General features: G+C 60.4%; 1 long non-coding RNA gene across 1 annotated transcript in view; it reads right to left on the reverse strand.

Moving 5' to 3' along the window:
• Positions 1–865: 865 nt before the first annotated feature.
• The window catches only part of LOC120617965 (uncharacterized), a 12648-nt gene continuing 971 nt past the window's right edge, over positions 866–12542 (reverse strand). Inside the window, exons 2-3 of the long non-coding RNA XR_005657098.1 lie at positions 3315–3743; positions 866–3132 (exon numbers count right to left, since the gene is read on the reverse strand). This is a non-coding gene — a long non-coding RNA (uncharacterized LOC120617965). The remainder of the gene's footprint in view (positions 3133–3314; positions 3744–12542) is intronic.

Here is a 12542-nt window from a genome sequence, read left to right on the forward strand (position 1 = left end):
CACACAGACACACTCACAAACACACACACATGTGCACAGTCACACTCACACAAGCACACACACACACTCACACACACCGATACACACACCCGCAGAAAGAGGCCGTGACTCGTGGCCGCTGCAGCGGGTGGGCCACAGGAGACACGGAGCGAAGGGGGCAGGACGCGGGCCCTGCAGCCGTGAGACCGGGAGGTGCTGGGGCCGTGAGGGGCCGCGTGGGGACGACGGCCAGCTCTGCTGTGCGGCACACAGGGACGAGAGGAGGTTGTCACTGTGCCTTGACTGCATCTAAGTGGGACGGGGCTGTTAGCTAACTGCACGCGCTCGCGGGAGGAGGCCCCTCTGCGGCTGCTGGACGCAGGAGCCCGAGCGCTGCTCTGCTCAGTGCCCGGGGCGGCTGAGGCGGGGAGCAGGGCCGGTCGGTGGCTTCGGGGAGTACAAAGCCATGAACAAGGACCGACTGCTGTTAAAAAGGACACCGTGGAACACCCTTCTGCCTGCAGGCCAGGTCTAAGACAGGTGGCTACTTGCAAATTCATATGGCTTCGCCTAACTGAATGGACACGTTCAGGGGCCGGCTGGTTTACAGGTCTGCTGACGCGGCTGCCCCTCCGTGGTGTCTGCTCAGGGTCCCGACGCCCTTCTCTGCGGTCCTGGGGAGGCTGATCTTCCTGGAGCTGCAGCGCCACACCCCAGCCCCCTTTGTGGGAGCTCCGTCCCCCGCCACTGCCGGCTGTTTTCGGCGGTCAGCTTGTTTTAGGCCCGGGGGGCACATCCGCTGCGATGCCTGCTTCTCGCTCACAGCTGGCGTATTGTCATGGCGGTCCGGGGCAGAACAAACGTCATTACACATTAGCGGCGCGCGTGCGTGTAAATTAGTTTATTCTCTCTCCTCTTTCCTGCGACGGCTCTGTTCGGCCTGGGACTGTTTAGCCTATGTGCTCACACGTGCCTGCTACCTCCAAATCTAGATTTTTTTAGCTTTGGGGCTTTTTATGGGACTGTTCATTTTCCTCTGCCTGCTCACGACTCTGTCAGAGATTGCGCAGTTCTCAGCTCCACCTGCTAAAGGAAATGGCTTCACATTTCACACCTGGATCTAAACATCCTCCCTGGTTACCAGGCATCTTTTAGAAGATTCCAGTCGCGTTGACGGTGTTTCAGAGGTTTGGGGTGGCCCCACGTTCCTGAAATAAGAATCTATTCTCATTAACGATCTTAAAAGTCCCTGTCCTGTGACGCCAGTTCACAGGGTGACATGCCCTCTGGGGCGTGCACACAACAGCCGTAACGCGCCCGTGGTGGGGCCATTCAGGACGTAGGTGTTCCTATCAGAAGCAGGCGACACTCAGATAATCTACGTAAATATCCCGACTCGGCTGGTTCTGGCTAAAGATCAAAAGTGCCCTGAACTTTCTCACCTAAAAAAACAAAGCAAACAAAACCGACAAAAAACGCGTTTCATGTAAGAGAAGCAAGTGTTTCCCAGAGTTGTGGCTTCGTTGTTTTTTCCCGCAGCATGGGTGTTCCGGCTGGCCACGCCGTGAAACGCGCGTCGTCGTCGACCCTCTGACGTTCTGCATCCGAGCGGCCGCCTGCCTGGAACCTGGCATCGCTGCTCCGCTCGTTAGTTCCCGAAGCTCCTACAAATGCCAGACTCACTCTTGGGAAGAGTGTGGTTCAAATGCAACACCTTGATCTTTTACGAGCCGTCCCACATCACAGGCCTGCAACTGCCACGGTAAAATTAAATGAGTGACGTGTACTGAGGATTTCTTGACCTAATTATAGCCTTTGAAAGAGAGGAAAGTTTTTGTCTATAACGTCGCTGTCCAAAAAACACACAGGAACGAGAGCACCTGACACTAAACCGTGATAAACCCGGCAGAAGGCTGCAAACGGCACAAGCGCTATTTTTGTTCTGAGTTCAAACACACTTCGGCTTTCCTCAATTCAACGTCTCCGAGTCCAGAGTCCAAAGCCGGGGCTGTGTGATGTCTTTTCCAGGCCGGGCCGGGGCCGAGGCCCGCCAGCAACTGACCGGGAGGCGCGCACGGGCTTTCCGGTAAGCGGCTCCATGCCGCGTGTGTTTCTCACGCTCCGTGGCTGTGGGAAGCCTGGTCGAGACCATCCATCAGCCGTTACCCTTCGTTCTCACTTCTCCTTAAGGACCATAAACGTGCCCCGGGCACAGCGCCTTCCGTGGAGACCCGCATCCTGGCACGAAGGACCCGCCCGTCCCTCCTGTAGCTGGCCCTGTGCTGAGTGACAACTCCTTCCGGACTCAGGCGGTTACAATCGTCATCCCCAAACTTAACACCCGGTGGCCTGACATCCAAGGGCTGCCACGCATGGGCCTCGCTCCTGAGTTTTCTTGCTGATCAGACTGGGCCTCTGCCTCACCTTTCCACCTGACTGCTCCCGGCCCCAAGGCGGCCGGTGAGGCCCCGCGAGGACCGGTGAGGCGTCCACAGAGTCCTGACAGTCCTCTGAGCCCGCCCAGCGTCCCCAGCCGCCTGCCAGCTCAGGTCGTGGGGCTCCGCGTCGTCCAGTCTCAGAGCATGAGGCTTGCGGGGCTTAAGTCACACGTCGCATTTCCCACGTGAAGGCAGCAGCAGGGCCAGCCCCAGCCCGTGCGCACTGGTCCCTTAGGCAGACATGCCGGTGGCCAGCGGCGCTGTGCAGATCTGTCCTAGGATCCGGAGCGGGGCCCAGGGCACTCAGAAGGGGGTGGGAGGAGCCCACGGGACTCATGTAGGAACTTTCACCCTTTCATAGAAATGAGCTCAGATTTTATTAGGGAAAATAAAGTCCCACCGCCGGAGAGAGCGTGAGCGGCCGCGTCGGGTGCGGCCACCTCTGGCCGTGCTGAAGCTGGCCACTGTCCCGCTTCCCTCCTCGCCTTGCAGCCTCGTGTCTTTCCTTCTTCACTAAATGCTGAACGTGACTGTTAATTATCGCCATGCCGCTTTCAATATCGCTCCGACACCACGAGACGAACGAGGCACGATACAGGGGGCGATGCAGACGAGTTTAGCCGACGCGCAGAGGTGAGCGCTCCTGCGTGATCCGGCTGCGACCCGAGATTCAGCAGAATCAGCAGATGAGAACAGGTTACGGGGTCCCGGGCACCTGCAGGAAGGGAGCGGAGGAGCACGGCCTGCTGGGGCGGAGTGCGGTGACCAGGGACCAGGGACCAGGGACCAGGGACCGCGCGGCGCTCCGCCCTCCAGCTTTCCCCGCCCCTCGGGTCTGGCCACCCGGGACCTGCGCACCCGCTCTGCGCACCCGCTCTGCGCACCCGCTCTGCTCACCTGCTTTGGGTGGCGCTGTCTGGTTGGCGAGGCCAGCGGGCTGGCAGACGCCAGTTGGCGCGAGGGGCCACCGAGCTCCCGTGCATCCTCCCAGCCGCCGCCCGAATCGGCCTGAAACACTGCGGCTCTGGGAGCAGCGTGATTGGCGCTGTTTCAAGCGCTGGGTGTTGGGGGTCGCTCTGCAGCAACAGGATCGGGGGCACCGCGGGCAGCGCTCCCTGGTGCTCGTCCTTCAAGCCGGGCGGGGGCCAGGGCCGCGCGGGCCTGGGGAGCCGGCCAAAGCCAGAGTGACGGCCGCGCTAAAACACAGCATCGGGCGAGGGACCTCAGAGCTGGGAGCGGACCCGCCTGCGGCGCCAGGATGAACGACAGACTTCGAGGTCCCCGCACCCGCTGGCCGCTTGTGTGTGTCCACAGTGACCGCAGCGCCTGGCGGGTGCAAATAGAAACGGGCCCCTTCAGGACGGGAGGTGGCTAAAGAAATTAAGTCGGGGTGTCCGAAGCTGTCCCGACGGACTGCAGCTGGGGAAGGGTCGAGAGGGCCCTGCGACCGCGGTGGCCGGCGGGCTGCACGTCACTCACTTGCCCGCCCACGAACATCCGCGTTCTGGTCACGGGCGGAGTCCGCCTTCCCAGCGCAGGGCCGCGGCCAGCACGCGGGGCGGCGAGCGCGGGAGCTTCGCGCGCCCGAGTCCGTGCGGACCGCTGCGCGCCCGGCCCGCGGCCGCCTCGTCCGGACCAGGCTCGGGGCGTGAAGCCTCTGGCTGCGCTGGGTCAGCGTGGGCCACCGCGGGCCACCGCGGTCTCCGGGCCCCTGGGGACCCCCGGAAGGGGCGCGCAGCGGGCGTCTCAGCGCCCCTTCTGCGCCGCCTGGCCCCTGCCGGCGCCACCGCCACCGCCCCCCTTCGCGGGCGCTCTGTCGCCACGCGCACGGCGTGGAAGACAGAGGCGCGGCCGTGACACGCGCGTTTTCCCTGCCGTGGGCGCCCGGGGAGGCGGCTCCCGCGCGGGCTGGCGCTTCTGGTCCCCCAGATGTCCTCGCGGACACCGCGCCGGAGGAGACGCGGTCCTCGCCAGAAGTTTCAGGATTCAGTGACAAACGCTGCAGAAAGAAAAGGACCAGGCGGAGGGGAGCATGGGGACCCCGAATGTCCGCCACCTCAGGTCTGGAGGGCGGCGGCGGGAGGGGGGGCCTGAGCGGCGGGGCAGCGCTGTCGCGCCTTCCGCAGCGTCCGCAGACGGGGACGAGGGCCGGGCGGGGACAGCACGCTGCCAGGCCCAGGGACGCGGGACGGCCTTCCTTGCTGCCTGCCGCCCGCCGGGACGGCCCCCACCCCCACCCCGGGGTGGGCCTCGGCGGCGCGGACGCGGCGGCCGCTCTGGCCCATAGGACGCTTTTCTTGGCTGCGCGCCCGACCGCGCCCAGTTACTGGAAACACCGGGCAGACTCCGGAAGCGCCGCAGGCATGTCTGGCTTTCAGGCTTCAGCAAAGAATTTTATTTTTCCGTGAAGAATATGAAACAGGCTTAATAAAAATGAAACAAAGCAACGTTCTCTTGATTCATTGTGTGGTGATTTTCCCTTTTCTAAAACTGGCATTAATGTGGAAGCAATAGTTCATTTTAAGCATTGAATAAGTAATAAATTCAGTAGAAATCAGGTCAAAGATTTTTATTTACAGTTGGGAGAGATTTTGCTTGCGTCCCTTTTGTTAAGATGGGGATTAGCAGCACTTCGATTCTTCATAGCAATTCAGGAAAAGCGTTACAAATAAAATAAAAGCAAACCAAGAAAAAAAAAATCAGATGTGGGTCTCTAACAGCACTGGATGTAAAAAGCTAAACACAACACAAAACAGCGCAACTCAGAAACACAACGCCCACGTCTGTGCTAGCTTTCTCCCGATGCCCTGCACTAAGTGATAAACCAAAAACTGATATGCATGTCATCTGCCGTCCCATAAGAGATCTGGGCCCCACGACCCGAGGACGTGGCCGCGCAGACACAGACGGACACACCCGGTCAGCAGCCTGCAGCGTTCAGGCAGGTCAGTGTCACCCCCTTTCCTATGCTTCAGCTAGTATTTTTTCCAGATTATAAAATAAAACCTCCCCAAATTAGAAAACATAAATACTTCAGAAATATCTTTTCATTGGTTTACAGACTGTCTTTCCCTCTGAAATGAAATCGTCAATTCTTCCAAGATTAGGCCAATTGCAAAGGCCGCTGCGTCGACTGGCCCTGCCTGCCAGGTCTGGGGGCACAGTGTTTCAGGGGTGAGGACAGCTGCTTGGTCGAACCAAATGCTGTCAGTAGGAATGGAAAATGAGGGCATACGTGTCCAAAATGAATGTTATTTTATGAAGATTGTTAATCCATCAAAAATGTAGCAAAAGGGACGTGTGCAGGCACAGTTGACTCTAAGTTTTAGGTGATACAGATAATAAATCTGTCTTTCTTGGTATAAACATGCAGAGAGAGAAACGTATCTGGATAGAAATACGCCAAATGTGGCTGGTTTTATCATGGGTTTTTTTTTTTTAACATTTTCTTTAAATTTGCATTTTCTAAATTTCCTGTAAGAGACATTCCTTTATTTTTTTTTAAAGAAAACTCATTTTTAGAGTGCACAGGAGTGATGATCTGGATGAAGAAGGACGTGAACACCCCCACTGAAGACCAGCGCTCACGCCTTTAGTCCAGGGCTTGTGAATGCAAAAGAAACTCTGATTTTAAAAACATTATTCCTCAGTCAACCCTAATACATTAAATGTTCGCTGTACATGGCTGCGGTCTATTTGTAGCTCACACTGTTTGCAGACGTGTAGACGGTGACACTTACTGAAAACCGCAGTGAGGGAAAGGGACAGCCCCGCCTCACTGCATGGGGCCTGCGCCGAGTCTCTGGAGAGGCCTCCGCTGTCACTCACAGGTACAGCCCTGAGACAGGTGCCACCATGAGCGCTTTACAGGGGAGAAAGTAGGAACGCAAAGGGTCAGGCCCGCACATTTAGTCCCGTGGCTGCAGGTGGGGCTGCCGTCTGAACCGGGGCGTCTGTCCCCACAGCCCGCCGGCTCAGCCACGGATCTCCCCGCCGCCGCGCTGTGTCCCCACAGCAAAGGCAGTTACACACCACCGGGGATGAAATCACCTACAAGTCGCGTGTGAGCCGTGAATAAGTGAATACGTAAAATGAAACAGAATGAGGATGTCGTGCCCCTCGAGCTGGCCGGGCCGACAGCGCCCTGAGGTGGCCGGCCGCGCGGGGGGCGAGGGGACAGGGCGCCTCAAACGCAAAAGCCGCCTCCGCCACCCCCGCTGCCTGCCCTCTCTTGCAGCTGCTGGGAGTAGCCCGGATGTGACCCCGCTGTCCCCAGACCCTCTCGGCCGCGCCCGGCGACAGAGGTGCGGGGTCCCAGGCACGGCGCCCTGGAGCCCGGGAGCTGCGTGGGGGACGACGCTGCAGCCTGCCCGCGAGGTGCGGGGAGACACGCAGGCCCGCGGAGAGCAAAACGCGTCCCCGAACCACCCCGAGTCCCCGAGCCGCCCCGAGTCCCCGGGCCGCCCCGAGTCCGGCGGTGCGGGATGTGGACACGGCGGTGGCCGGCGTCGGGGCCGTGTCGCCGGGCGGAGAAGGAAGCTTGAGACAACGCAGAGCGGGTCCTGGCGCATCCCAAGTCGCCGACGCTGGTGAGAGGGACGCCGCCCACTGACGTTCTCGGGGTCACAGCGTCCTTCTTTACACGTCAGATTCGATCTCCCGCCGCGTGCCCCAGGTTGGCATTGCCTTACTAATGCGACAGTCACAGACGACAGGGCCCCTCGAAGGGCCCGTGACAGTTAAGGGCGATGGAGGATCTCGCCACCGACCTGCGCGCCATCCACCCTGTGGGTGTCCACGGGGTCTCAACACCACCCCGAGGTCGCGGGCGGTCGCGGGGATTCGGGGGAACAGCGCCCAGAGGAGCACGCGGTGGAGACGGGCGGCGCAAGCGGTCAGCGCTGTCCCCTGGGGACCCGCCCTCCCGCGTCTCCGGCAAGGACACCGGCCGCGCGGTGGGACCCGCCCTCCCGCGGAGGACTCTTGTGAGGGACGAATTCGCGGACGCTGAACGTTTTAGCACCTGGCATGAAGGACCTGCCGACCCGCTTTCACCTCTCGGTGTCACTAACGTTCGTGAAGGGGGTGCCGCGGGGCTGCCTCACGTGTCCCTGGCCTTCCCGGGGCGACGGGACACCCGCGGGGCGGGCACAGGGCGGGGTCGCCGGAGGGCACCACGTTGCCGACAAGGAGCAGGGCCTGCGGCAGACTCCGGACAACGCTAAAGACAGACACTTAGCGTCCCGGCGACGCGCACGGGGACACGCAGGCCTCGGCCCCGCCGGCTCCCAGCGCGAGCGCGCGCCCGCTGGCCTAAGGGCGGCGACTTGGTGCGCCGGAGCCTGCAGGGCCAGCAGGGCGACGCGGACTCCAGAGGCTCCGTGCGGACTGTGCAGACGAGCAGGAGCACCCGGGTCCGGACCCCGGGGCCATATCGAGGTCCCTTCCACAGGGACAGCGACAAATGGAAGATGGGGTCAGGAGGAGAGCATGGAGGGACCCTCGCCGTGTCCCCCCCGCCCGCTGCCAGCCCGTGGGGCTCCTCAGGACAGCGGGCATGTGCCTGCTGTCTGCACCTGTCCCCCTCCCTCCTGCAGGCCTCCTACTTGGTGTGAAGGGACAACCTCGGGCCTCGGGCAGGGCCACCTGAAACTGAACGGCACTTCAGAGGGCCGTGCTAATTCTGGCCATGCTGGCCCTCACTGTCCCCAGCGCCTCCGTCTCCCCTGGTCAAACATGCGAAGCCAGGACGCAGGGCAGCAGAGTGACAGGTCTCACATAGAATGTCCCCATAGTGGAATGTGGGGCGACACCCACGTGTTGCACCCTGTGCATTAGTGCGACTGGTCACCCACAGCCCTGGGAGTGACCACCCAGTGAGTGTCACGCCCATCCCCGCCTCAGCTCAGGCCCCTGCAGACAATTCAGGCTTAAACAAATGCCGTGGGACGTGTTCGCCAAACAGTGTGCAAAGCGAGAGCCTCCTTCCTGGACACGAGGCCATCCGACGCCCGCATCCACCACGACTTGTCTTAAACGTGTCCTTCGGGAATCACAATGCCTCCTACAAGAAAAAGAACCGTTTTCGAGGCAACGCAAGGGCTTAGACGTCGTATTTTATAATAAAAGCAGAATGAAAGCTTTTATTTTTGTAATCTGTAAGCTATTAGGCTCGACATTTCTGTGTGGGGAGGGGCGGCTCTTGGGAATGCGCGGGTCGCACGCCAAGCTGCTCTTTCCTGTGCGGAATTAACCGAGTTGCCCACGGTCGCTCATCCTCCTCCGTGGCTGACTCTGGGGCTTGTTTACCCAGCTGCTCTCTAGAAGGGTGTAAGCGCGAAGTCTCCCCGTCCACGCATCCAGCCACCAAACTCAAGCCTAGATTCGTGCTCTCATACGACCAAGTCTGAGACGGTCACGCCAGATGTGACCGAAGCTTCCCGCCCCCGCCCTGCCGTCGGCTGCCTCTGAGCGAGGGAGATGAATGTACCGGAGGCCAGACCCCTCGGTGTGAGACCTTGGGGTATCCCCGCCCTCCACCCAGCTCCCCACAGCTCGGAGTCCCCCGTGCTGGTGTTCACACCACCCCCACAATGCACAAGCCAGTTTCTTGTGACAAGTCCCTGTAGACATCTCCCTGCTTGAAGTCTCACTGACGAGCCCCTTGGGTTAGCCCAGCAGCACTGAGATTTACTGGGCGCCTACCACGGGCAGACACGGTGCCCAGCGCTGAGGCCACGGGGTGAGTGTCGTGGCCTTGGCCTTTGTCCTCAAGGCTGGAGGGAGAGAAGGGAGTGGACAGACGACGCGGTGGGTGACAGCGGCCTTGGAGCAAGCCGTGGGTGAGGGGACTGGTTCTTCAGAGGAGCCACAGGGAAGTCTGCGAGGACCAGGGCTGCGGCGCAGAGGGTGTCCCCAGACGGGGCGCAGGCAGGGGACGGTGTCCCTGCTGTTCAACCACACGGCAACATCGGAGGGACGGGCACAGACCGCGGGGCCTGTCACTGCGGGAGTCTGCACGGAAAGGCGCCTGCGCTGTAGGCCGCGTGTCTGCGTGAGGGCGGCGGCCGGGGTGGCCGTCCCCGTCACCAGGAGGCCGTTCACGAAGAGGAATGCCCGGTGAGTGACCTGGTTTTCCCTGCGGTGACACGGGGCGCTGCCGGGCTTGGTGGGGCTGAGAGCGCACGTGTGCTTTCTGCTCACCAAGCGGACTGCGTGTGAATTAGGGTGAGTTTGCGAAGTGTGTCTCGGGCAGTCTCCCCAGCGAGCGAAGACGTGAACTGTGGGTGCTGAGTACACTGCACAGGTCAAAGCTTTGCTCCATCACCTCGATGGTGCAAGTGCGGTGAGCCTGGCCAGCAAGGCCGGCCTGTGACGCCCCGGGCGGCGGGACCCCGGCCCCCCGACACGCGCTCCTGGGTGAGGCCGCAGACACTGCCTCTGTGCTTCTAACCAAAGTCATATAACGTTGTGTTCAAATCCACTCTGTCGAGAAAAAAGCCGTTTATAATTACATACGATTTCGTTATTTCACACAGATGTTATAAGGTTTCAACTTACAGCTTAAACACCCACCCCCTTCCTTCCCCATGCGGGGCGCCACCAGCCACGAGACCTCAGGGGAGCGGAGCCAGCCGCAGGCGCCTAGATCGGCCATCCCCAGGGCCGCCCGGCAGCGCCGACGCCTCCCGTCCATCCTGCACCGGCCCCTCCACACCTCAGTCCCTCCGTGGAGAGCTGCGGTTTTCCATGGAAACGTCGGCTGACGCTTTAGATACGTCCATTTCTTTGAAACTTTACCCAGGAAGCGTCACACAAATGGTGATTTTTAAACGTCAGAAGCATAAATGACACACAGCAGAATATTGAGTTCGGGATCGCAGCGGCCATAGGTCGGATCCTAGCGTCCTGTCAGTTTCTGTAGAAGTGGTTTCACGATCACGTCCACATCTTCGGAACAGCACCGCGGTGCGCTGTTCCAGTAGGTGGGAAAACGGCATTTAGATGACAACTTAGGTTGTCGAAGCATTCGTTGTCTTGTTATATAAAGCTTAGACATTCAACTTAAAAGTTATTTTTCCACCTAATTATACAAGAAATCCGTGTTGTAAAAAACGGATTACTTAACAAATGTTGCAATGTCATAATTTTACTACCAGGGACAAGTCACCGCTAACAGGTTAATAAATGCTTTCATAGATGGGTTTCTTTATCCTGGAGGCAGTTTTTAAATGACGGGTGTGGTCCGTTTTTAACTTATGTGGTTTGAAGATAGAGCACCTATTACAGCTGTGAACATAATCGCAGCGCCTGGAGTCGTGACATCAGTTCAAACCCCGTGGAGCGCGTGCCCCCCACCCCCCGGGGACGCCCTGTCCTGACGGTCGGTCGGGGCAGCGAGACCCTGCGTCCCTCACGGGCCCCACGTGCCTGCGCGCCCTTCGCCACGCGGCCGTTTCTCCTCCTGCCCCCGCTCTTTATTCCGAGGCGTCTGCGACGTCCGGTCTCTTCAGCTCGATAGCGCGTGTGGTCGCGTGCACTTGTCCATCGCTCACTGTGACCGGCCCGCGGCACGTCCGCCTGTGTGGACAGCGCCGTCTTCTCCATCCCATGTCAGGGGCCGGGTGGCCCGTGTCCGGCGCCGCAGGCCAGGCTGCGGTGGGCTTCCCCGGGTCGCCTCCCGCTGCGTGTGATTGGGCCGCTCCCTGCGCGGACGGCCGAGGCCTTCGCTGGGCCGGGGACACACGCCCACCGGTGCTGCGCGGGGATCCAGCACGTGTCCGTCTCGCGAGGCGGAGGACGCGCCCGCCCTCGCCGTCTCGTCTGCGATGCCGTCTGCTCTACCCGCTGCTGTCCCTGTGCGGGGTCCATCGCACGCTGCTGGCTGCTCGTGTTCGGTCACCGCTTCTTGCCTGTATGAGCCGTTTGGACCGCCTTCCATAAAGGACCGGGCCGGGGTTCCTGGCCATTTTGCTGCCGGGTTTTCTTTGCGTCATTGCTTCGTGAGGCTTCTCCACACACTCTGGACACGAACAAGGCACTGGACTTCTCGGGCCCGGCCGATGTTCTTCCCCGCGTCGCGGCCGGACTTTCCGTTGTGACCTCTCTGGCTGAAGTGCTTGTCCTTTCCCTGCCGTTGGCCCCTTTGCGTCTCGTCTGAGCACCGTGTTCTCCATGCCGAGACGGCCCAGAGTCTCCTGTGTTTTCTGCTGAAAACGGCATCGTTTGGCCTTTCTCGTCTCTGTCTACGATGCACCCGGAACTGAACTTTCCAGTGACGTGAAGCAAAGGTAAAACTTCTCTTCCTTCCCCCAGGGAGATTCACAGCTCTCCAAGTGACACTTATTAAAATGAGCACTTCTCCCGACCGCTCTGTCCTGCGACCGTCAGGCACCCAGTGCGTCCGAGCCGCACGCAGGCACGACGCGGGGGCTGGAGTGACCACGCCGGGCCCCGAAGCCGCTCCGACCAGCGCGCGAGGGGCTGCAGTGGACGAAGCGGCCGGCTCGTGGGAACGGACCGCGGGTTGGCACAGAGGCGGCACTTTCGAGAAAACCCCACAGTCTGCTGGAGACCAGAAGCAACGCGAAAGGAAGGCCGGGTGCCTCCGGCGGCTTCCTGGACGGGACACGGCCAAGGGAAGAGTGTCTGAGCTAGAGGACACACGTGTCGGAAGGACGGGGGGCGGGACCTGCACCTGTGCGGTCGCCCCAAGTGCAGGCCCCGTCCCCAGACCGAAGTTTGTCTTTGGGGGGTTTGGGAGGTGTGGGTTTTCAACTTGTTAGTGTCTCGACAGATTTTCACTGAGGATGAAAAGGGCTTGGAGTGTTGACGGGCGTTTACGGATCAGGGTTAAGGTCACCCAATGAGTGTGACTCATGCTCAGGACACCGGGTCCTGGGTTTGAAGTGCAGATGTCCAGGGCGGGGGGAGCCAGAAGACTCGTTTTTCTTATAGTTTATGGTCTTTCACATTTCTTGAGGAACTCACTTTAAAATAATTTTATTTCAAATGGAAGTCAGGTTCTGAGGCCGCGCACGGACAAAACGTGGTAACCCGGGGGTTCGTGACCTTGACCGGCGTGAGCAGGAAGCTGAGCTGGGCTGCCTGCGGTGCCCAGCCCCG

Source organism: Pteropus medius, unplaced genomic scaffold, assembly GCF_902729225.1.
Source record: "Pteropus medius unplaced genomic scaffold, Ma_sr-lr_union100, whole genome shotgun sequence".
NCBI lineage: Eukaryota > Metazoa > Chordata > Mammalia > Chiroptera > Pteropodidae > Pteropus > Pteropus medius.